Consider the following 18377-nt stretch of genomic DNA (forward strand, 5'->3'; position numbering starts at 1 on the left):
AAAAAGAAGAATACACAAAAGTCACCAGCACAAAAATGTTCATCGCGGCACAATTTGGCATAGCTAAAATATGGAACCAATTCAAATGCCCCTCAGGAGACCAACGGATCAGGAAAATGGAGTACATATACACAATGGAATTTTATGTCTCTATCAGAAAGAATGACATTGCCCCATTCATAAGGAAATGGAAGAACTTGGAAACAATTCCACTAAGTGAAGTGAGCCAGACCCAAAGAAGCATGAATGCAATGGCTTCCCTAATAGAAAATAATTAGTACAGGTTTAGGCTAGTCACAGCACAGGATCACAAGAGCCCAATCACTATGCCCTTATGAACACATAAGATGATGCTAAGTGAAATGAATTCCATGTTATGGAAACGACTTTTATATCACTGTTATAATTACATTCAACATGCCCTGTGAAAGCATAGCTTGTATTGTTGATGATCCTCTTGTATCGCCTTCCTGTGGTTGTACCTACACTACTACTGTATCTTATCTGAGTACATTGGAAACTTTGTATACTGGTATTAGACCTAGCAAAGTGAAAGGGAATACCAAAATCGAGAGACACAGGATAAAAAGACAAATGACTACAAAAGCAATACTTGCAAAACTGTTTGGTGTCATCCAACTGAGAACCTCATGGAGGGAGAGGGAAAGGGGGTGTGGGGGAGGGGGAATGAGGGAGGAGGTCACAAACAGTACAAGAAATGCATCCAATGCATAACATATGAAACTGTAACCTCTCTGTACATCAGTTTGACAAGAAAAAATTAAAAAGTCAACCAGCATCAAAAGCAATACTTGCCAAACCATTTGGTGTGACCAAATAAACAACTGTTGGGGGGAGAGAGGAGGGAATGAGGAAGGAGGTAACAAATTGTAAAAGAAATGTACTCATGTCCTCACATATGAAACTATAACCCCTCTGTACATCACTTTGACAATAAAGATGCAAAAAAAAGAAAAGGAAAGAGAAGAAAAGAGGCTGGGAATGTGGCTTTAGTGGTAGAGTACTTGCCTAGCATGCATGAAGCCCTGAATTTGATTCCTCAGCACCACATAAACAGAAAAAGTCAGAATTGGCACTGTGGCTCAAGTGGTAGAGTCCTAGCCTTGAGCCAAAAGAAGCAGGAATAATGCTCAGGCCCTGACTTCATGCCCCAGGACTACAAAAATAGGTAAGTAAATAAATAAAAACACAGACAAATGAAAGGGAAACTCTTTCCCTAAACTATAAAAATGAAAACTTCATTCGTACACAATGGAAAATACAATTTAAACAAAACATGTAAAATAGGTTATAATTTATTATATCAGTGTCAAGTTTACAGCATGTCCAGAAACCGAGGAGAAAAGATAGTCTGTGAGACTATGGAGCTAGAGTGAGCGTTCATACTATAGGTTGCATTCTATTTCCTGTCAGTCTCTATGCCGTCTACAATGCATCTTGTGCCCATTGGTCAACATACTAAACTTTTTTGTGACATTACATTATTCCGGGTATTCGAGAGAAAAACCAAAGTATTTGCTTATACTTATAGAACAGTACCCAAATTGAAAAATATTTCCAATGCGAAAAATTACTGTAACAAACACATAGAGCTGAGAGCAAAGTATATGTGATGTCTAATTTCTGACCTCCAACATGAAGGACTTAAATGCTTGAAAGAGTGGTCAAATATTGAAGATGCTGTCAGTGTAAAAGATTTTTGTAACAAATTTCCAGAGTTAATACTGAAGGCAATGTATAATGTAAAAGTTTATTTTCCAACAAAATATTTACTACAGAACAATATGGAAATAATGAGTTATTGCCAATGCAAAAACATGGTAACAAATATCTCAAGTTTAGAATGAGGGCTTGAGCAATCTAGTAAGGACTGATTTCCAACCCCAAATGGTTACTTGTTATTATAGCATAGTATACAAATTTTTAAAATATTGTAAATACAAAAGAATACAAAAACGAATCAGGTCTGAGTTCCAAATGGGGTCAGTAGAGGTTCCCCATTAGACATTGGGAGATATCAACTATAGCTAGGTTGAGTAACCAGGTAATATGTGTGGGGGTGGGGTGGGGGGAAGAGCATTGCTTTCTCAGGAACACCATAGCATGGTTACCAGAGCATATAAGTCAAAGCAGCACTCCAAAATTTATAGCCAACACTTTGGCGTTCATATGGCACCTCTTTCCGCATTAGCCAAGCCTAGGACACTGGAGGCAGTTAAACATTGCACTTCCAACAGGCCTCCACACATACCATTCACTCTATCTGCAAAGGACCAGCACATGTGAGTATCACACTGTGCCACTGGACACAGCTAGCACAATGAAAACCCAGAGAGGCAGATATTGTCCGCACAGCAGCAGGTGGTTGAATCAAGAGGAGCAACTGGAAGCAGCTCATGGCAACCTGCCTGATTCCACGTCTTCTGTCCTTAAGGAAGTTTCTCTCCCTAGTTCTGTCTGGATGTCTTGAGTCACCAAGTAACCTATAGGTTCTGAACTGGTACAGAGGAGTGCAGATGAATACTACTGTGCTCATGGAGCTACACCTACTGGGAAAAAGCAAGATTCATTGTCATTGCGAGCGGTGAAGGCAATAGGAAATCGATGATCACAAAGCAGCAAAATACATGAGTATTGTATCACTGAATAAGAGAGAGGGAGAGAACCACCACTTCCAGTCAATCACAGCAGGTTAAGCTTAGGAATGCTTGACTTGTCCCACCCCATGAAATGCTCATCAGACTCACGACCCAGCAAAGCTTCCCTAACTTGCAGCTTTGGAGAAAATGAAGAGACCCACCTAACCGAGTTCTGCACTACACAGAAAGTCAGAAGTGCATGTGACCACTATGTGCAAATGTACCTAAGCTCTCTAGCCTCACCTGGGTGATGGCTGAAGTGAAGATGTCCGGCGTCTTCTGTCTTGTAACCTCCTTCACCTTCTTGTGGTGCAAATGTCCTCCAGGATGGACAGATCTCAAGACCTCAGAATGAGTCCTATGTATGGAATCCATCTGACTTCCAAAAACAAAAAGAAAGACTCTGTAAGTTAAAGAAAAATGTGTAAACCTTTAAAATATTGTCATTGTAAAAAATCCTGTAGGAAATTATCTACAGTGCGAAAGGAGATGTGAAGTATAAAATCTAGCTTCCAAGACAAAGGAATTCTATAGAATAGTAAGCAACCACTTAAGATGCTCTCCATGCAGAAGAATATTGTAAGAAATTAGTAGAGTTACAAAGGATAGAGCTAAGGAAACTAAAGGCCAATTTCAAACAAAAAGGATTTACTTATAAACCAGAGAGCTTTATGTAAAGATTTAAAATACTAGCTGTTCCAAAGCATACAATCATAAATATGTCGAGTTGAGAACAAATGGAAGACATCAGTACAACAGAAACTATTAACTTATAATAACTACAGAAAAGGCTCTAAATGATAAAACGTTGTCAATGAAAAAAATGTAACAAATATCTAGAGTTGAGAACTAGCACATGTGGAATCTAGTAAGGTCTGATTTTCAACCCAATATAGTGACTTCTAATTATAGCATGATATGAAAACTTTTAAAATACTCTAAATCCAAAAGATTGTCCTAAGAAATAGCTTCTATCTATATTGAGAATGAAGGAGACATGAAACCTAAGGTCTGACTTCCATACTTGGTCACTCCAGGTCTCCTAATCCCACTGGGGTGCTTGCTTATAGCTGGGTTAGGGAGGAGGGGCGCCTTTGCTTTGTAAGAGACATCACATCTGGGATACCAGCCCGTATATCTTACAAAACCATTCGAAGGTGCAGGGGCCAGAATTGTGGCTTTCACCTGGCACAAAATTGCACATCAATGAACCAGGCCTAGGTGTCTGGAGATAGTTCAATCTGGCTTCGCCAAAAAGACCCCACATACCATTCAGGTCCTCTGCACAAGAGCCGCACACTGGAGCATCACACAGTGCCGCAGGACCAGGCTTGGACTATCCAAACCCGGAGAGGCACGTTTGCTTCAAAAGGAATAGGCGGCTGAGAAAAGAGGAGGAACAAGAAGCAGCCCCTGGGATTCTGCCTGCTTCAGAAGACTCTGTCCTTGAGATAGGGTCTTGAGTCACCAATTTGAAATGGTAGAGAAGGCTGGAGATGAACTCTCCTAATGCTGTGCAGGAGAAAGTGGAGCTGCACCTATCAGGACAAAGCAGGATTCAGGGATATTAGAAGTACATAGACAAAACAGGGAATCGAGGAGGACAAAGAAGGAAGAAGACAGAGGAAAAGGGATCCTTAACGAGGCAGAGGAAGAACCCCACTTCTTTTATTCTTTTGTTTTTTGGAATTATAATGCTTTTATTACCAGAATGTATCAAAGACTGATCTTTATATAGTTCTGCAATATCGTGGCACATTCCCAGTTTCACAACATTTAAGAATAAGTGTGATAGTATTGCAGTTTTTCAGAATAGAATAAAATCTTTAGCTTTGGTGGGTCAGATCTAATGAGAAGAAACCTGTCTACTTCAGCCTGAGATTCACATAGCTACAAAAGAGCAAGATGGATGAATTCACACCAAGCACACTGTCAGAGCAGTACAAAGACCTCACTAGACTCCTAAAAAAGTAAACTTCAAAAATGAAAGAATTGAACATGTTAACTTATGTTCACTTAACCAAAAAAAAAAGTAAATATTCATATCCCAATCTTTATCGTGAGACTCACACCAAGATCTAAGAAGTGTATAGAAAGTGAGTCATCATGGCATGTCGAGTTGAGAACAAATGGAAGACATGAGTACAACAGAAACTATTAATTATAATAACTACAAAAATGGCTGTAAATGATATACTGTTGTCAACGAAAAAAATGAAGAAGGATCACATCACTGGGGACCCATCACCCCAACATGATTTGTTTTAGATAGTATTTTAAAAATACAACAATCACAAGGACTCAATGCTGCCTCCACATTCCCATAGTGTCATGAATTGATCACGTAGATAGTGGATAAAAGAGACCCTCACATCTTAAAGTAAGTATTAGCAGGTAAATGTAGGAATACTTCTTTTGTCCCAAACCATGAAATGCATGTCGGAAACAAAAACTCCAGCACAGCTTCTCCATCGTGTAACTCCAGATATGATAGGAGGAGCCACTCACCATGCTCTGCCCTACACAATAATGCAAGAGAGCCAATGATCAAGATGGCTAGATGCTGCTGTAGTTCTCCTGCCTCACCTGGATTTCTGATGATGCAGGGAATCGGCTTCTGTCCTGGGACCTGTGAGTTCTCCAGGTGCCCACTTCCTCCAGAAGTGACAGGGCACAGGCTGCTAACTCTATCCCAGCCAGCTGAAGCCAGAGGTCCAGGTTCCGTTTGCTTTGTGCAGCTCCAGAGTGTGCGAGGCTCTTCCTGGTAGGTTTTGGGGTCAGATTCAGACGAGGGATGTTTGTTTGGCAGAAGGGAATGGGAGGGGGTGGGGATTACTTTTTGCTAGTGTGCTGCCATTAGGTCTCCAGTCCCTGTGGAGCCACACCAATGGCAAGACAGGGGGCTCTGAACCCCAAAGGCCCAAATCCCCTGAAGCCTTGGGTGGTTCTGCAGAAGCTCCAACAGAGATTCTGCTGACAACCATGGGTACAGGGGATGGAGAGTGGGACACAGAATGCTCCAGAAGAAGAGCTGGTAGCTGGGGCAGCCACACTGAATCCAAAGCCACGGGTGCCAGCTGAGGCCTCCCAGCAACCTGAGAAAAAAGGGGCCTGGGACAAGCTGGCAATCCTGGTGCCCACAGTGCCGGTGGCCTTGGCCTGAGAGGTGGTCCCACAGCCCGTGGTGTGGAGGCACCTGAGGGAGGGCTGCTTGCTGACAGGGGCCACAATGGTGGAAGCTGTGCCCCCCTGACAGCTCAAAGTGGCCCGTGTAGAGTAGCCCAGAGCCCTCTGGCCTACTACTTAGGCAGGCCCAGGCTCTGCAGGGGTGTGTGTGGCCTGTGCCTCTCCTAGCATCAAGGAGCAGCCAATGCCGCAGCAAGGACTGGCTTCTTGTCCTCAAAGGCCAGCTTGGTACAGACTGTTGGATGGACACGGAAAGCCGGCTTGTTGCGTGAGGCAGAGGGAAATTTGAAGGCAGGCCTTGCTGTGTGGTGGAAGCTTAAGCTGGCCTCTATTTCCTCAGAAGCAGGCGAGGGGCTGCGAGAGCTGGGGAAGCCAGGGGAACTAGAGCAGGTGGCTGCTACCGAACTGGGCGAAGCCTTGATCTTGGACAGAGGGCCCTTGCCATCCATACTCACAGTGGAGCCACCAGCAGAGGCCAGGGGAGCCCCTACAATGCCCCTGGCAGGGGTAAAGTAGGTGGGAATGGCCTTGCTCTGAGGAGGATTTGTGCTTGGGTCTGTGGCAGAGGTGACAGAAGCCCTAGGGGAGCTGGCAGTGTCCAGTACACAAAAGACCTGACTTTTGTTGTCTAGAGCAGCTGGCTGTGTGGAAATGCCAGATAGTGGCCCTGAGTTTGGGGATCCTATGCGGCCCATGCCAGGCTCAGTGGCTGTAGCCTGGGTGCAGCTGGAGGGAGACCCGGTGGTATGTGTGGCCCTAGGTGGCACGGAGCTGTGGCCGTAGCCTTCAGGTGGAACTGGAACAGTGGGCCCCTGCGTGGCCGGCACATTGTCCTCAGCAGAAGATGCACCGTCCTCCAAGGACTGATGGGAGCCCCAAGCAGGGAAGCCTACCTTGGGGAATTGAGACATCATCACAGGCGAGGGTCTTGGGAGCTTCAGCGGTGGCTTTCCAGCCCCAGCACTGTCAGGGTGCTGTCTCTTGTGTTGTGGGTCACAGACGGTCCCTTGCTTGTCTCCAGCCACCTTGGTGGATTTGTCTTGGAGGCCGTTGGCCAGTGGCTCCCCTGCCTTGGAATCTGGGACGTTCCTGGAGGGCGCAGCCTGTGCACAGGAGCCAGTGGTCTGCTCCTGCCCAGGAGGAGGCGAAGCTGTGCCCTTCCGGAGGTGGATTCTCGGGGTCACCCCGCTGCACAGTCTCCGGCTGAGAGCCTTCATCTGATGGGTCTTCCAGCACCCAGCAGCCAGCGGGCCTAGGAGGAAATGGCGGGCCTGCTGGAGGAGATAGTGTCTTCGAGGAGTGGAGAGAAGATGCCTGGAGAAAGGGGCAGGCTGGCCTTGGGATCCCCTCTTGCTGGCTCTCAAGAGAGAGGTGGGGAGCCAGGAGGAGAGCAGAGGAAAGCTCTTGGAGGCCGAGGGTCGTTCACGGCCCGCAGGCACTTGGCACTTTGACCCCTTGTGAGCCGGGATGGCTTCAAACAGGCAAAGGCAAGTCTTGCCCAGTTGGGCCCCCATGGCAAGCGTTCACAGGCCTTGGCGCTCTGGGATCAGAGTCCTTGGCAATTAGAGTTCGTTTTCCGCCAACTCGGTGAGTCGCAGGCAACAGGAACAAGCAACTTTCAGTATAGGCTCGTGCGGGAGCCACTGATGACATGGAAGGTTCTTGTCAGGGGGCAACGCGCCCTGGGCCTCGAGTCTTGGGCCTCTCCCCACGGGGCCCAGGACCTGCACTCTCTCCAGGCCCTGTGCGATGTTCAACATGGGTTGTGCCAGAAGTACCAGGTACAGCTCTACTCATAGCAGAAAGAATGATCAGCAAGAGACTGAGCAGTTCCAGGCTCATCACCAGGTACAGCTGACACTTTCTTAGGGCCGAATTATCCTTTATACAGTACCCCTGTGTATGCTGCCTGGCTGCAAGGAAATAGCCCATTCTTCCTGCCCTTGCACTGTGTTTATTTGCTGTCAGTGATACATACCGCATGGCTTAGTGCTTAGTCAATACTAGAATTATTTTCTTTCTCTTCTAATCCTGTGGGAAGGTTTTCCAGGCTGACAGGAGATCTTGCTTTGATAACCTGTTCTGGGTTCTAAAGGACAAAATGGCCTGTGGTCAAATTCTGAAGCACACCTTTTGCAACACAATGCCAGAAAGGAGGCAAGAGTGAAAAAGTAGAACAGAGACAGTAGATGGCAAGTTGAAGGCTTCAGCTTCTACACCTGGGCAGTTGCTGTAAAGCCTTCCATCAAACCCCAGCATTTACCAAATGGATAAGAAGGCAAGACATAACCTCTGCGCTCTTCACCAGAAATGTAATCTACAAGAAACACAGAGACAGGTGGGAAAGAAAAGAAAGAAAAAGTTAAATTGTGAAAGTGCTAAATATAAGAAAGCTGAGGGCTGGGGATATGGCCTAGTGGCAAGAGAGCTTGCCTCGTATACATGAGGCCCTGGGTTCAATTCCCCTGCACCACATATACAGAAAACGGCCAGAAGTGGCGCTGTGGTTCAAGTGGCAGAGTGAGCAAAAGGAAGCCAGGGACAGTGCTCAGGCCATGAGTCCCAAGGTCCAGGAAAGGCAAAAAAAAAGAAAGAAAGAAAGAAAGAAAGAAAGCTGAGTCTAGGCATGGTAGTGCATATCTGTAATCGCACTTACTTAGGAGGTAAATGAAAGAGGGTCATGTTCCAAGTCCAGACCTGCAAAAGTGTGAGACTCTAGCTGAAAATAGTAAAAACCCTAAACATGGGACTGGAGAAAATGGCTGCAGTGGGTTGAGTACTTGCCTAGTAACCCCGGGTCCCTATGTTCAATTCGCCAAGCAGCAAAAACAATAACAACAGCAGCAACAAAACCAACAGAAAAGAAGCAGAAAAAGAAAGTTATTTCATTTTATTGTCCGCTAAACCAGATTTCACAATCACCAGAGGGAGAGATATTCCACGTAGTTTCAAAGGTGACTAATAACATGATATGAATGCTTATAATTCAGGAAGTAATGTTAGAAAGAATCAAGCATATAAGCAAGACCGCAATGGGTAGGATATTGAAACAGTTCATTTTTCAGTACCTAATAAATAAAATTAGACTTAAAAAAATCAGTAATACGAGATGATTTGAATGACAGTGAAATAGGAGTAGGAGAGTTTGTTGTGTTCAAATATATAACATTCACATACTTACTTGTGTCTGCAACACATCATCGTACTTATTTGTATTAAAGTCTATGTCTAGTAAGGCATACACGGGAAGTAGTTTCATCATAGCATGTCCATAATACATATAATGCACTTGGATCATATTTATCTCTCTATTACTTTATCCCTCTTCCCTCCTCCTTCATTCTTGTCCTTCCAGCTTCCTAGACATCTCCATTTTACTCCCATGGCATTTGCTTGTAAACTGTCATTTCCAGGTAATTGCGAACACCTTGAAGGAGTGGTGATAGGGACATACTCTGTGGAGATCTGCCAAACCTGGCTCATGACTATAGTCAAAGCTACTTGGGAGATGGAAATCAGGAGAATCAAATTTGGAGGCCAGCCCAGGCAAAACATCAGTAGGATCCCATCTCAACAAGTCAGCTGGCCTAGCTATAGTAAGTCAGGCAGCTTAAGATCTTATCTAAAAATAAAGTACCTCAAATGTGAAGATGAGCTGAAGGCCTGGCTGAAGAAGAAGAACACTTGACTGGCAAATGCAAGACTTCAGCACCAAGAAAAAAAATCGAAAACCCAAACTTGGTGGTATAATCAAAGTACATATACATGTATGCATCAGGATGAAATCTATGAATATAAGCAAATTAAACAAAGAAAGGAAGGAGGGCTTTTATATTGACGGAGAATAAATGGCCATGACAAGTAAAGCTAATAAAGGATGTGAACAGGATCATGGATAGAAATGCAATCCAATAATTGGCAGAATTCATATATAGCATGTGCAAATTTTAAGTTTCTAAATATGGGCTGGGAATGTGGCTTAGTGGTAGAGTGCTGGCCTAGCATGCAGGAAACCCTGGGTTGGATTCCTCAGCATCAAATAAACAGAAAATGCCAGAAGTGGTGCTGTGACTCAAGTGATGGAGTGCTTGCCTTGAGCAAAAAGAAGCCAGGGACAGTGAACAGGCCCTGAGTTGTAGCCCCAGGACTGGCAAAAGAAAAAGTTGCTAAATTTGTGAATGGCACTATATGGTACTGTAGATGTTGTGTGCAACTATGCATGGATGTGCGTGTGTGCATCCATCTGAACTTGTATGCACATAGGCATAGGCATGCATGTGTATGTGGGTTCTTGCCATATATTTATTATGTGTGTTTTTGTACATATATACACGTGTGCATGTAGTACATGTAAAACAATGGAAGAATAAACGGCAGATGTAGAGAAATACTAAAAATTAGGTGAAATCTAGGTAGACTATTCAGGAATTCAAAATGTCTATACTTCTTGCACATTTTCTGACAAATGCTTTGTGGGCAGAAGATACTGAGGTTTGATTTGTGATCTTTCTGCTTTCCCAATCAAAAGCAAGCAATATGTGCATGACCGTGATTGCTGGGTGCAGGATTAAAGTGGACAAGGATCAATTAACTACCCAAAAGTCAGAAGTAGAGCTGTGGCTCAAGTGGTAGAACATGAGTTTTGAGCGAAAAAAGCTCAGTGACAGCCCTGAGTTCAAGCCCCAAGACCAGCAAACACACACATACACACAAAATGAAAGAATGGATTTCTAAACCTCAGCTGCTACTGGACATAGTCTCTTGGGATCTGATGGGTGTGAATCCAGCAGAAGTCATCAAGGTAACTTGTAGAAAATATGCTTAAAGTGCAGTTCACTCATCTTCCAGCAGGGAGTCCCCAAGTGTGAGGGGCAGAGCCTTTGTGTGCAGTATGGAAATGGGACTCAGCCATGGAGGAACAACAAGAAGGGAGGAGTGTTTCAAGGGAAATGGATACAGAGTCGTTCAGGACAGGGAAAGAATGTACATTTAACAATGGCACCAAATACCATCCTAAAATCCCTTGCCATTCTCTGGGCCATATCTTGATCCATGTTCTACCTATCGCTCTACCTAACAACAACCTATCACCTTGCAGCAACACTGTATCAACTCTGTTGTGGTAACCAAGACAAAATAGGCTGTCACTTGTGCCCTTTGCTTAACAAAGGCCTGGGCAGGGAGTCTGAAATAACTACTGTTGAAAAGGGAGGCTGCCTTTACTCACTGCTCTCATACCACAACAGTTGACACAGACTCCCAATGTGAGGGGATCTCCCTCCACTAGCAAGTGCAAGACCACTTCTGCAGCAGGCATGGCTGCATTGTCTTCCAAGTCAAGCCCATCGTAAGCCTGACCCTATCTATCTGGACGTGGTATGAGATGTCACAAGTTGAGGGCTCAATCTCCAAGTCACTGTCACTCTGGAGATTCCAAGTATTTTAGGATAGTGGGAACAAACAGCAATGGCACCATTGCATTATTGTCTCATGGACGAAAGCACCTCTAAAATCCTCTTAATTTAAAAACCAGGAAATTAGAGCAAGTGGCATTGATATGTGATGAACTGACCTTGTCTTCGGGGGGTACCCCCACCTTATTCCAGGGGTGAACCATCTCTATAGTGCCAGGGATGACAGCCTCTCCACAATGGCATGGACTTTCCTGTCAGAGCTAGCTTCCTGTCAGGGCTAGAACCATAGTCCTCAGATCTCAGCCACCTGAGTAGCTAGGATTATAAGCAAGCCTGAGCCACGGGCACCCAGCTCTTTTGACTTCTTTAGTGACAAGAGGCATGATTTGGTCTCAGCCGAGATCTGTGTAGACCAGGAAGTGTAGTTAAGTGGACAGTGCGTGGTCCTTACCAACTCTGTAAGAGAATACACACTGTGCCTGTCTGTTGTTCCTATAGGATGAGGGTGTGCAAGACGTTCTCCTGCTAATATGTTTATGATCAACCTAGCAAGACCATCATGGGCACAGTCATTATCACCGTTGAGGACATCAATGACAACTTCCCCACACTGGTGGAGCCCGTGCAGAGTATGTGTGTGGACGCGGCCCCCAAGTGAACGTGACAGCGCTGCAGCGGGATGGCTTCTCCAACAGCATACCCTTCAGCTTCTCCATCGCTGACATTCCACCTGGAACCACCGAAAAATGGAAAATAATCCACCAGGAAAGGAAGCAGAGCTAACTATTGAGATACATTATACACATAGCTGCAAGCTTTTCTTCTGTAGCTGTTGTTTTGTCTCCCATTTTTTTTGTCCAATATCACTTGTGAAAGGCATTTAAAAAATGAGGTTCACTGTAGACATTGTTCCTTATAATGTCTTTGGGAAAAAACATTGTCTGAAAAAAATCTAAATGGTAGCAGGGCCAGGCACTGGTAATCTTAGTTCGTCAAGAGGCTGAAATCTAAGAATCGCAATTCAAAGCAAGCACAGGCAGGAATACCTAAGAGACTCAAATTAACCACCAAAAATAACAGAAGTAGAGCTGTTGTTTAAGTGATAGAGCACCAGTCTTGAGTCAAAAAGCTAAGGGAAAACACCAAACCTCCGAATTCAGTCTTCAGAACACACACATACACACAGTAGGAAGTTGTTTTCCACAAAGCTGTGGAAATAATTTTGTCTTTTTATCTAGGCAGTCAAAGTGTTCCTAAGTACAACAATCACAGTAGGTAGTTCCTAAATTATTAAATATGCCAACAATAAAACAATAATTTCACTTAAATCACATTTATTAGTATTACTCTCTCCCGGCACTCTGTATGCACTATCATACATCCTTACTTTATAGATTATTTCTTAATTACAAGTACTAAACTTTGACTCTACAAAGCAATGATAGAGATTTTGTTTGTTTGTTTTTCAGTATGGGTTTCCTATGGGTCTAGGGCCATCCTCAGACTTTGGTCCTAATACCTATGCCTCCCATGTAGCCGTGATTACATGCTTAACCCACAATATCTAAGTTGCCTGTTGAGACAGGGTCTTGGTACCTTTTTGCCCAGCCTGGCCTTGACCTATATTCTCTTCATTCCAAAATTATACAAGGGAGCCACCATTCCGGGCCCAGGACAATCTTGAAAAGCCTGTTCAGAAGACTATTCCATTTTAAAAAATTGGGTTTGTTTTAGAAAAGCTTCAAATATCATTCCCAGGTTTTTCTTAATTTATCTTTATTATGGAATTTCATATGTGACAAATAATTTTAGGTGATTTCTAGAGGATCATTCAAAACGTTGCATCCAGTTGTTAAGTTAAATACCTTCAATATCTAAACTGACTTCATAAATTAGTATACTTGGTTTCTTTTTGTATAGTCTAATTAACTGAATTAATAAGTAAATCCATCCTTTCATCTTTATGCTCTAAAATTTTAGTTCTAGTCTAAAACTGGGCCTATAAATACACTAAATATAGAATTTCTCAACATTTTAATACTAAAATAATTCGTGACTGTTCAGCCTGAAGCCACACGTAGATCAGTAACACAAGCTACATTTTATGTTGGACTTACTAAGCTGATGTGCTATGGGATACTTTTCCTTAAAAATACATGAAAAATGTACATGAAACGTTCGGGAAAAAAAGTACCTGAAACAAAATGTACATGAAGAGTATAAAGAAATTCTTAGAGGTAAATATACATATATATATGACATGAAGATGACCGGTGCCATCCCATAGTCTGAGGGCCCATGTGGAATGAAAGGACACAGCAAGCCTGTGTCCTTCCTCTCTTCTCCCTCCTCCTTTCTTCCCTCTCCCTCAATAAGCTCCCAAACCCCATTTCCTCTCTAAAGTGCAAGTTGTCAACTCACATGTAAGTTCCTGGCCTGTTGTGTAAACCACACACATTTGGTGACACATTAATCATCATGACAATAAAGTGTCCAGAGCAGATCCTCTACTGTTTAAACTTTGTAGGCAAAGTCACTAGACAGATTTCAGTGATCACACATTATGAATTACACAGAAAGTGAAGGAACAGTAGAGCTTCTTCTACCTGGAGCTCCTCATTGGCTTTCCTCCCTTCCTGTGTTGTCACTCAATGTTGTCCCCTTCTGCCTCCTCCCCTTTGCAGGTACCAGTATGCTGAGGCAACACACCCAGCAAGAGCTGGGGAGAAGTGAGATTCAGTTCCTGCTTTCAGACAACCAGGGCCACAGCTGTCCTGAGTAGCAGATCCTCCCCCTCATGGTGTACGAATGCCTGCAGGGCAGCAGCTCTGTGAAGCCCAGCACTATAGCCACTTTGACCTGGGCCCAGCAGCCATTGCACTCATGATTTTCGCCCTTTTGCTCTTGCTACACAAGTCTTCCAAGCCACTTTCTACCTTCTCTTGTAATTTGAGAGCCCCGATTGTAATGCCCAAGTCAAGAGAAACCCACCAAGAAGACCACCGAGAGCCAGACATTCCAAAATGCAAAAGCAAGGCTTTAATCAGGCGAGTTGCAACTCAGGCCTTGTCCCTTACACCGACGCAGCGGAGATAGGGAGGAAGCCCTGAGCTGGATTTTTACAGGGCTTATAAAAGCAAAAAATACGAAATTTACAGCAAGCAGGTGTTTAGGCAGAATTTGGGTATGGACCGATGGCTGATTGGCTCGGGGCTAGGGGCATTCTAGGATGGTCAAAGGTTATCAAAGGAGTTTCCTAGCTGTCCTTTTATCTTGTACTTTGTGCAATCCGTCCCAAGGCCAGGCACAGCACACAGTAGCTTCTTTAACTTGTAGATAGCTTTGTTCTAGGAATTTACAAGTGCTGTAGGGAGTCTGGCTTTAAGGCTGTTAAAGAATTTGCAGCTTAACTGCTTTAGCACAAACTAACCAGTTCCTGAAACTTAAGCATGCTCAGGGTCATTTAGATTTTGATATAGACAACAAAGGGGTTAACACCTCAGAACAGAGCACTTTTCATTTAACCCTTCACGATGATGATTTATGACTCTATAGACGTTAATTAATTCACCTATTAACAGTAGTGAGGGTGGTGGGAGTATGGGCTAGTGGTCAAGTACTCGTCTCATATTCATAAAGCCTTGGGTATGATTGCTCAGCTCCACATATATAGAAAAAGAAAAGCAGGAAGTGGCAGAGTGCTTGCCTTGAGCAGAAAGAAGCCAGGGACACTGCTCAGGCCCTGAGTTCCCAGGACTGGCAAAAACCAAACCAAACCAAAACAAAAAACAGTAGTGGGGTTTGAACTGAGGACCTTGTATTTGGTAGCCAGGTAATCTACCATCTGAGACTTTTAGTCTGGCATTTTTTGAGATAGGGTCTCACGTATTGCCCAGACTACCCTGGACTGCCATCATTTGGCTTATGCTTCCTATATGCCTGGGATTACACAGCACCCAGGCTTTTGGGGTTGAGATGGGGGTCGTATACTTTTCAATTGGGCAATCCAGGATGTAGAAGCCACCACACCCACTCATTTATTTCTTATTTGTGTGGGGTATGTGTGTGTGGGAGGGTGTATGTGTATATGTGTTTTTGAGAGCTTTTAAGGGAATTTTAGGAACTAGTTTTTCAAAAATTCATGGGTTACTTAAGACCTCAGAGAATCATGCCCTCCTAACAAAATTCTGCTCTAACAAATGGTCTTTGTTGTAGAATATTGAAATGCATACAATTTGTGGAGAATTGCGATGTCAGGAAAGAAAACCTGGGAGAAAAATTGGTAGAGATGACACTGTTCAAAAAGAAATGTACTGAACTTCCAGGAAGACAGCAGAGCAGCTGCAGGGCACTAGCTCAGCTCCCTCCAGCACCACAGTTTTCTCACCCCATAGAAACTTTTACCACTAGAAATACAACCAGCATAAGTTGTAACAGTACAGGGATTCTGGCCAGGAAGGAATAATCGACTTTGCACATCTGAAAACACAGATTCGAGCTCTGGGCGGTATCCCACCGCCACGCCAATGTCGGCGGCGCCAGCACAGTGCCCATCACAGCAACCCGCACTCTATGGAGGTAACACACACAGCAGAGACCAGGTGGCGGCTGAGCACGGACGACCTGAAATCGCAGAGAAAGCGTGAGTACCCACGAAAGATATTTTCACTCACGCCCACAGAGCAACTTTGGCAAGGCAGCCCTTCCCCCACCGCCAGAGAAAAGCGCCATCTTTGCCACTGGCATAGGGTCAGACCAGATTGGAACTAAAGCGGGCCTGGGAAAAGCGAGGTCAAATTAGCCATCTTTGAAAAGGGCAAGAGGGACCAATCAGTGAGAGCCAACTCCGCCCAGGAGAACGCCCCCTGCCCAGGTGGGAGGTGAGTCCTGGGCCGCACATAGCCAGAGGTGCCCCGCCCTGCCCGCCGGAATTTCTAAATTTAACGCGAAAACAGCCAGCAGCTCCCAGCGGCAAAAAAACAACAGACGGAGGAACCTAAGACAGTTAAATGGTCCCATCACAGAGGAAGCCTAATTCCCAGCCTGAAAAGGAGCTGCTTTCCAAAGCCACCTCCGCCAAGGAGGCCGCCCGGCGCAGGAGGCAGAAGCCTTGCACAGGCAAGCACCTCTCAGCCAGGTAAAACAGGCCAGAGGCGCCCCGCCCTGCTCAGTCCACAGCCTATTCAAAGGCAGGCATTAAAGGCTGCGGCCCTGCAGTAGACAGAGGAGCAAGCTGAATTCTGCCAAACCCAGAAAATCAGGAATATAGACTGCAGACCATCACAAGGAAACCAGAGCCTGGGGAAAGACCACCCAAACAAGGAAGACTCCATTTTTTTTTCTTTATCTTTTCAACATTTCTTCAACTTTAAAAAAAAAAATTTTTTTTCAAGTCTGAAACGTCATCGTTTTTTTTTCCCATGTTTTCTATTTTTACCTGTTTGTTTTATCAAGTTTTTGTTTTCTTTTCTGTTTGTTTGGGTTGTTCCTTTTCTGATTTTTTAAAAAAAAATTTCTTTTTTATCTTCTTTTTAAAATAATTTTTCTCTGTTGTGTTCATCTGTCTCCCACTACTTTTACATTTGCGTTCTCTTTCTTTAAAACTTACTTTCCTATGAAGAACACCTCCACTCTTTTCTGCTAACTCTCCATTATCTATCATTGCAACCTTATTCTCTCTACTGATTCTACTCTTCTCGACACTTCCACGTCACTGAAACTAAACCAAAATCACCACCTCCCCTCCCCAATATATTTTACTCTATTCCCTTTACTACCTCCAACTTACCCTCCTGACTTACTGCCTGGACCTCCAGTCTCCAATGACTCCTGGTTATTGGATAGAGGGTATCCCAGCTTAATCCAAGTGAATCAAAGGGGTTCATAGAGAAAGCCAGTCCTAAAAGAACTTAATATAAAAACAAGAATTGTGTATAGGGTTGTAACAGTAAATAAGTAACTACTGAATACGGGGCCCAGGATCAGTTGTTATATTGAAATTGAATTCTTTAGGAACACCAAATCTAATTTTATAGACAGGTATACAGGGTATCTGTACATAATTGTGAACTTGTAAGATTTACACAACAGTGCTTGGTAAGGGCTGCGTTGGGTCTTAAACAGTGCTCACAGGTGCTGGTAGACTGGCCTCCCCAATTCAAATGGGCAGAAGAAACACAAGAAAGATGGCAAACAATGAAGTCTTATCCCCCACTCAAAACAAGCAGGAAGCAGAGCAGTCAATCAAAGACATAGAAGAGAACCCTCAAAATGCTCTACAAAGTCTACTGATAAACATGATAAATGAAAAGTTCGAAGCTCTTCAGTCAATTATTCTAGAGCGTGAGGAGGCAAAGCAAAAATTAATGGAGAATTTCATGGCATCCACAAATAGAAAGATAAATGAACTTCAAGAGTCAAATGAAAAGATAGCTAACCAGCTTAAAGATTTGAGAGACAACTCTCAAAACCAAAGTAATGAAGTTAATGAAGTAAAGAAGTCCATACAAGACCTAAGAAATGACATGGAAATTATCAGGAAAGACCAGTCAGAAGCAAAAGAGATTCAAAATCAAGTAACTAGCCTACAGTCCCGACTAACTGAAGCAGAGGATCGAATTTCAGGAGCTGAAGATTCCTTAGATTCTATGGAGAAAGATCAAAAATCAATACAAATCCAGTCCAATCAACAAAACAGATTGCTACAGGAGATTCAAGACAGGATCAGGAAGCCCAATTTAAGGATAATAGGTATTGAGGAAAACCTGGAGAAAGAGGTTAATGGGATAGGCAACCTATTTAACAGAATATTAGCTGAGAACTTCCCAAATATCCAGAAGGAAAGGCCTATGCAGATACAAGAAGCATTTAGAACCCCAAATTGACCAGACCAGAATAGGACATCCCACTGACACATTGTGATCAAAACAGCTTCAGCAGAGTACAAGGAAAAAATACTCAAAGCTGTTAGGGCAAAGAAAACAATCACATATAAAGGAAAAGCAATCAGAATTACCCCAGACTTCTCAGCAGCGACCATGAAAGCAAGGAGAGCCTGGAATGAAGTATACCAAACTCTAAATAAACATAACTACCAACCAAGAATCCTGTACCCAGC

This window comes from Perognathus longimembris, chromosome 15 (assembly GCF_023159225.1).
Source record: "Perognathus longimembris pacificus isolate PPM17 chromosome 15, ASM2315922v1, whole genome shotgun sequence".
NCBI lineage: Eukaryota > Metazoa > Chordata > Mammalia > Rodentia > Heteromyidae > Perognathus > Perognathus longimembris.